General features: G+C 41.6%; 1 protein-coding gene across 1 annotated transcript in view; it reads right to left on the reverse strand.

Annotated features, from left to right (window-relative positions):
• c14h18orf21 (chromosome 14 C18orf21 homolog) overlaps positions 1-8,185 on the reverse strand; it is a 35,334-nt gene that overhangs the window by 15,542 nt on the left and 11,607 nt on the right. The window lies entirely within an intron of this gene.

Consider the following 8,185-nt stretch of genomic DNA (forward strand, 5'->3'; position numbering starts at 1 on the left):
TTTTTAAAAAATGTTTTTTAAGTACAGTAATTAGTCCATGGACTTTTCTAGAATCTTAAAACCCTCTTTTCGACACACGTGCAAAGTCATTGGATATATAAATGGCAATGTGCCGAACGAAACCAAAGATTTATAGGACTACTGATTGTGGAGGACGAGTTGCTAAACTTCCTCGCTGTTAAAGTTAAGGCAAAGTTGTTTCGAATCTCTCTCCAGTTTTTGTTTAACTGTAACTGCATACCTGTTTATGTTTACACTGTTTGTTTACACTGCCACAATATTAAAGGTCTTGATATATAGTTTTACAATTTCCACGGTCTTCTTTATATTTATTACCCTATTGCATAGACACATCTGTCTATATAGTATATATGTGGTTATTGTTTATTTTAGTATTTGTGTTGGCTTTCTGTCTATTAAAGTTTGCTGCTTTATGTGCCTTCCAATTGCCCCTTGGGGCCAATTTTTATTTTTTTTTAACTGAATTGAATTGTAAATTCAGTGACAGAGGAGCACCAAAGGTCATTATAATTTTTATAATTTAAATATAATCTATATGATTTAATCTGTACAAAAAACAAAGTCTGTAAAACTGGATGCATCATAAGAAATTCCTTAGTGAAACATCATATATGCAGATGATCTGGTAGTCTTTACTCCAAGTATCACTGATTTACAGCTGAATAGTCTTTTAAAATCAAACTAAGATGAATTTAATCAAGTAATGGTGAGAGAAAAAAATGAGTGGACATAACACTTAAAATTAATCTGATTTAAAAATGACTTTTGAAAGGTTTCAGCTTGGTTTGCAAACTACTTCGGTCAGTCAGTCAGACTTAATGTCATTAATCAAACCACAAGTGAACCAGCAGCAAATAAGACGTCTTTTCACTTAGGAATCGAGTGTTGATGATTCAAGGTTGATTAATTTATTTAGCATAGTCCTTTAATTTAATTTGGAATAACCAAGCTCTACTGAATTATTCAATTCAATTGTTTTTTAGGTCTTAATAGACAGTTAGAGTTACTAATGTGTGATGATAATGGGTTGGGTTAACATCATGACTGTATCCTGCGCATATCAGAGCGTCAACACAGGGTTCCTGAGTCCAAACGCATAAATTAACCTCTGCCAGCCATCTGACAAGGGCTGGAGGAACCGCCTGTCTTTTAGAACTCCTGCAGCAGCCTATCCGATGACGTTCTTCTGGCGGTGCTAAAAGTGATTTCTGCTGGTAAAAAGAGAACACAGAGCTACAAGGTGAAACTGGATATTTGAAGCAGCAGCAGCAGGGAGGAAAACCCTGAGTGCGCAGCCATGGGTAGTCTCCCGTCTGGGGTGCGGATATCAAGAGAAACAACCAAGTCCTCCATACACCCGGTAGAACACAGACCCAAGATGACAGAACTGAAGTAACAAAGATGATTTCCTTCGTCTGTGCAGCTCCTGCTCTCCTGGACTCCAAGGATTAATAGCCGGACCGGTGCGTTTTACGCACCTTATTTTCCTGGAATATCTCCTCTGTCTGATGGTATGGCTGTTCACCTTCTTTTATGACAAATGCTGCAATTTTTTTGGTCAATGAAGGCGATCTTAGCGCCATCAAAGCCTCTCATAGCCTAATTAATCGTGGTTCCACGTGAATTTGGGTTAAAATAAAATAGGCATCGTTTATTTTGTCTTCATGTGTCACTTATGGAACTTTTGCCCACTAAAGTAAAATATAGGACATTAGAATTACACGACAGCAAAAGGCGCAACATCCATCTTTTGTTCTACAGGTAATGAAATTAATGTTTTAGAGTGTACATGCTGCTGATTAGTCTGAAAATAACATCTTTAAGGCTTCCCTCCGCGTCTGTGTCAGTTTATGGAGCGAATGACCTGACACCGTGATATCAGCCGGTCAGTATACAATGTACAAATATTGACGAAGCGAGGTGAAGTGAGAAGGATTACTCCTCACTTGGTCCGCAAATAAATCTCTACTTTATCATCCGCCGTCAGGCAGGTGCTCCCACACTGGATGGATGGAGACCGAGCGGCGCAGCTGCGCGGAGCGGCGTCCGTCAACAAAAACGCATAACGGAGGGAAAAAAAACAACCAAACTCACTGAAAAAGACTATTTTCAGTCCCGTTTTGGAGAATCAGACAGACAAACAGATAGAAGAGGCGGCCACGGTTACAAGATGCTCAAAGTACGACCGCATTCTTTCCGCGTCCGTCTTGATAGAATTTTTTTAAAAAAAAGCTCCAGGACATCGACGCAAAGGTAAGCTGGCGCTTCCCTGTTGAGCGATTCTGAGGTCTCACAATAAATTCAACTAATTAATGCTGATCGTGTGATTAAAGGGGGGGGGGGGGGGGGTGGGGTGCATCATCAAGCACTTGTGGAATACTTACCCACTGACCCGCTCAGTTTTAAATGAAATTAAATTTATTATGGCAATTTGTCATGTAATTTCTAAGCCAGTGTTGCGGTGTTAACGAGTCTGTGACGGCCGCCTGGAAGTATAACACTGCAAATCAAATGGATGGTTTTGCTTTCGATTTCACAGTTGCAGTCATTTCTAGAAAGCGTTTTACCCTTGGGGGAACTTCCCACCGGCTCTCAGATAATGAAAACCCTCGCACCTGGCTGTATTGTGCATTACTTATTGAGCCACTGAGGACCACACCTGTCTGCGGACTGGTTTCTCCAAAGGACGACCTCACAGGGAAGCAGAGATATCCCCCAAAGTGTCCTGTCAGCATCTGCAGGGAGAGGCCAATTCCAGCAAGTAGCAGCCATTGAGCCAGCTATCTCCTCTGAAACACAACACCGGCTCCAATAGTGCTGAGAAGGCTGGTGTTAAAAGGCACAATGCACTGCGTGCATGTGATTACAGCCAGTTGTGCCTTTTATACCCGTTTGTGACGTAGTCTTGTAATTGTGCATCTCAAAACAGCTTGAGTTGTTGGTTTTCCTTGACGTACGAAGGTGAATCACAGATACGAATTGGTCTGCACGTGTCATTCTCCTGCAGGACTCCCTGCCTTCGCACATTTAGCTGCAGTTTAACAGCCAATTTCTAAGTAATGAGTGTAATCATTCACTTGAATTAATAATTAATAGCGATAAGGTCACTCAGTGTGTCAGTTCTTACTCTGTTTCCTGATAACTGACTGATTTTAGCTGTCGTTTTGTTGTTGTCTTATTAATTTCTGTCTGGCAACTGTTGGGTTTACCTGTCTTCCCACCATGTCTCAGTGCAAGCATGTGCGCTTGTGGACATATCGAAACACCTTCAGCTGGTGATATGTTCATTCGTCCACTGAGAGTGCGGATGAATAGCCTAATACAGCAGTATGTGAGAAAAAACAAGGTCATGGCATCACTCGCACAAAAGAACTTTGTCTCTGTCTCCAGGTTTGAAGTTGAGTTAACTTGGCTTCTTTGGGAGTTGACAGACATTCATTCACACGCATTACTTTCAAGGACAAAATCTCGACTCTTATTCTTCACCCACAATCATGAGGTGAAGCGACAAAGATGAATGTACATTTATATACAGCATCTGAAATGCTTATTCCCTCTGAGGAGATTGTTTGTGAAGGAGGCTGAGTCACCCAGCTGTTAGCAGAAGATGCACATGCACAAAAAAAGCAGTATTTTCAAGAACCCCTCCTGTAAATGTTGTTCTATAGACAAGTGAAAACACTAATGGAGCGTTCTTTGTTTTTTCAGCTTTGTTGCATGTTCCTCTTTTGTGCCTTTTTTTTTTTTTGACCAAAGGCATAGTCCAACAAATTTTGATAGGTTTCAAATCAAATACGTTTTTAGCCAATGAAAAGATTTGTGTATTTGTGTGTGTCTGAGCAACACAGCGAGCCTGTGCACTTGCATGAACATTTGTGCATGCACCAACCGTTATGTGTGCTTTTTGACCAGGACTGTCTAGCTTTCAACACAATGTATAATCAGGCTGAGGGGAACAAAGATCTTACTCCCACAAATAGTGGTTGTTTAGATCAGGTTGATGCCAGCATCCAGAACAGTGTCTCTTTCATAAGACACAGAGGGAAGGGACCCAGAGGAGGGATCAGCTATGGTCTCTTAAAAGGTTGTGTATCCCTAGAGAATAACCCGAAGTAGAACGGCAAGGACTATTAAACCCTTCTCAGAATGCGTGCTTTTCAAAATAAAATAATTCGCCTCCAAAGACATTCACTGACAAGTACTGCAGAGCTTCATGTGTGTACGCAGTTTTTAAAGTCAAGTAAATATCAGTGCAATATTTTTACACCTTCACCATCAAAGGTCACTTTCAAAAAGCTGTTGTGTTTGAGGCTGTGAGGCTAAATCCTCTATAGATATCTTGTTGCCAGTTAGTTTGTCAGCTCCCCCCAGCCTTGCTTGTAAAGTAAACGGACTCACAACCTTATTCCAGAAATGGCAGCTTTCCCCCCCCCCTCTCTCTTCACTTGGATTCAAGCCTGCGAAAGTTATCATTCCAAATCCGGTCCACGGACTCAGTGGGCTCAAGCGTTCAGACAAATTTAATATACATGTGTGCATCCACACTGCCATTGCTGCTACATTATGGATGGAACCTGTGTTTTGTTTTTGCCTTAGGAGATAATGAAGAGCCTGAGCCTTGGGTAATTTGACATCTCAATTTTTTCACTGAGGCATAGGCTCCATCTGATTACAAAATGTTTATTCAACAGTGATATTAATAAGCATAAATTATATAAAAGTTGGAGCGGTGGTGTTGTTTAAATGTCTTTTGTTTCCTTTGCTTGTGGAGGCAGGACTCATACAGAGTGTGTTTCATTCATCGTGGCTCCAGCTTGACCCATTAATGCATTGTTAAGTCACTGATTTGTGTGGATCGATGAGAAACCTTCAAATGACAAGTTTTTCTGAAACACATGCACACCATGTATCCATCACACTCTGTGCAATCATTGTCCTGATTATGGAGAATAAGTGGGAGCAATTACTCACCGTCAATACTTCAACTACAAGTCCCATTAATTGAACCCCATTTAATGCATTTCATCTGGCAAAGTCGTTTCAGTCCCGTCAAAGCCCATTGGTGCAGCGGTAATGAAAGGCAATTTATGTAAACGATTTAATGTAGAACTGGGGTGGCCTCTTTCTACAGTCTTGTCGCCGTCAGCCGTGTGCAACGGTAAGCCATCCATTATTAGTCACTATTTTTGTCAAGCGTCCCATATGAAAGCAGGGATGCACTGTGACTTTGATCACAAAAGGAGCCACTATCTAACGCCTCGAGTATTTGATGTACGACATCAGCTCTTTTTTTTGACAGCGTACTTCAAAAGGATCATTCCCAAGTGTTACGCAGCCTTTTAATCTCCTCTCTGATAAAATTTCCGTGCAATTCCAATGCACATTTTCACCTCTGAAGCTATTAAAAATCTTCTGTCTGACCCAGCATACATCCGCAATCCATGCTGTGTTATAACATTTTTCTCTCACATTTTTCAATCTGAATAGGAAATGGGTTAAATGAATGTATTTCTTCTCCTGACCCTCTTCTACTTTCTTTTTCTTATTTGCTTTTTTTGCTTTCCTTGTCCTTCAGCCTCTTTCATCCGTCCTCTTGAGTTCATCTCCCTGTAGTCTCAAATCTAGGTTGTACCCATTTTCGTGCGAGGAGCTGGGAGCGAGAAACATACATGAAATCGACTCGCCATACTGCATCACAAAGAGAGAAGTCTGGCTGAAACAGCGAGGCTGATGTAAGCGTCTTTACAAAGACTCTGGGATTGGAGAATGAAACCGACAGAAATATGCATCACCTCAGAAATCTTGGTTGAATGTCACAGAAAAAGGGCTTTGGATTACTTTTGTCTCATTCTGCCTGTTGATTTTGCTGCTGCGGATATTATTGTATCTGTGAAGCCATGACATTTGCAGACTTTTGTTTGGGATACGAGACACAGTTTAGAGTTCACCCAGCGGTGACCTTTCTACGCCTGTTATATACCAGACTCCCTGAGAGAGAAAACGAGTAGAAAAAAAAGAGGGTGTTTTGGGAAATGATTGCATGTCTTTTTGCCTTTTTGATTGCAAACTGCGTCCTTTTGAGACACATAGACAGCTTAATCACCAGCTTGCACTCACCCATTTCTAATGTTACTTCACTCCAATCATTCTGATAATTTTTCTTTTTGATACGTAATGGACAACCAAAATAATGATCTCATTTATTCCCTCTGACACTCTTCATTTCTCCCGCTGGTCTTTGATAGGAGAACATTGCAGACAGATCTTTTTTTTTTTCTTTTTTTTTGAGGATGAAAGACTAGTGGTTATTATCCTTCTTCTCAGGTGATGTGAGCAAGAAGAGATTTTTTCTCATGCTGGATATGCAGTTGAGAATGCCAACCCCTCTTCAGAGGTGAAAAATGCTATTTCAATTGGCCAGGTGATGAATGCATTGTCTCTGTAGGTGCATCACCCTTAGGGCGCTTTCTCTTTCTCACCCTTGTTAGCTTTCTATCACTATTTCCTTCATTCCATTACACCCCCCCCATCCTCTTTCATTTTCTTGTGATGTCCTTCAACCATTATTTCTTTCTCTTCCTGTTGTTTTCTTCCATCTGTACCCACTTGTCTTGCACAGGGGATCTTTCATAAATGACTTTATCTCCCCCCTTTCCCCCTCTCCTTCTCTCCCCCCTTTCCCTCCTCATCTCTCTGCCCCAGTAGATAAGCTGTATGTCGGGCTGGGCTGAAGGTGACCTCTTGGCTGGGCCCGGGGCTGCAACACAGGACATGGGTCCTGCCTCTCCTCCCCGCTCGTGTCTTGTGTTGCAGCCAGTGGAGCTGCCTCCCCTCTTCCTCCCCTTCGTCTTCCCCCGCATCCCTGCCGCCCTGCTGGTCCATCTATTCTACATCCAGCTGCTGGACTGAGCTTCCAGGAAAGATTCCACCAGCCTTGGACCTGTCGACCCTGCTCCCCACCATAATCCTTGGTTACTGTCCTGCTGTAGTTATAAAAATTAGCTTCTTTTCAAAGTCAGTAAAGAACTAAATATGAAAGAAATGGGTTGGAATGTTGTATATTGTGTTCTTTTTCCTATTGGCTGTGTGGTTTCTCACTGAATTCCAAATATTTCTCATGCCTTGCCAACCGTTGCTGAGGTAATCTTGTTGTATTTATATTTTAAGATCCTTTTTTATTAATTTTTTAATGCTTTTTTTCTGCAGTTTTGATTCCGTGATCTAAGCATTCTGGTACCTTCCATAAAAGCATCCTGTGAAACAACACCGCTCCTTAGACGGGCTTTTGAATGCATCCCAGAATGTAGTGGGGGTCTTCTCTGAATGATCATTAACTTCAGAACATACGGGTGTGTGAGTTTTTAGGTAATTGTAGAGATTTCAAACAGACTCCAAGTGATTTGTGATCTGCGATCATTTTGCATTTATATGGTAATAATTTTGCATCCACGATTAAACAATCTGTCCTGGAGAGTTGTGTCTTGCAAATTAAAAGAAATTGTCTCTGCTTAAGAACAGAGTGTGTTTCCTTATAACTACTGTACCTCTAGCTTGTGTGAAGTTGAATCTTGTATGTCTGCCACACATCTACCTTCAAGTCATGGGAATCTTTCTTTTTTTGATGAGTGACGGTGATTTAAGTCGAGCCAACACTTTCCTTCTCTTTATTCCGACCCACGCACATTCCAGCGAGCTGGAGTCAGGCCTCTCCCCCATCATCGGTGCTCGGATCATCCCGTGCTGACAAAAAGTTGCAGAGTAAAAATCAAATTTGATTCTAACTTCACCGGGTGTCGTCTCTTCCTCCCTTTTCATGTCTGTTGTGTTAGATCATGGTGGAGAATGATTGTCTTCATATATCCATGCACCACCATTGGTCTGGTTTTGTCAGCCCAAATCTGTCATCTGGACATTCAGTCGACCACATATGAAGGAAAGTCTGGAAATATGCTTATCCTCAGAGATTGGTATTCAAGCTTTTTCTTTTCCACAGCTCTGTAGAATCTAAAAACATGGTAGTAATGTAATGGTAAAAGGGTCGCAGCGGGTCATGTGGTTTGGGCCTCTGGCAGCTGATTGTGTCGGTCGATCAGGGGCTTCTCCTCCGTAGAGAACGCTTCAGATAAGAGTTGGGCATTAAAGCCACTCGTCTTTAGCCCTTCTT

Source organism: Antennarius striatus, chromosome 14 (genome assembly GCF_040054535.1).
Source record: "Antennarius striatus isolate MH-2024 chromosome 14, ASM4005453v1, whole genome shotgun sequence".
Classification (NCBI taxonomy): Eukaryota; Metazoa; Chordata; class Actinopteri; order Lophiiformes; family Antennariidae; genus Antennarius; species Antennarius striatus.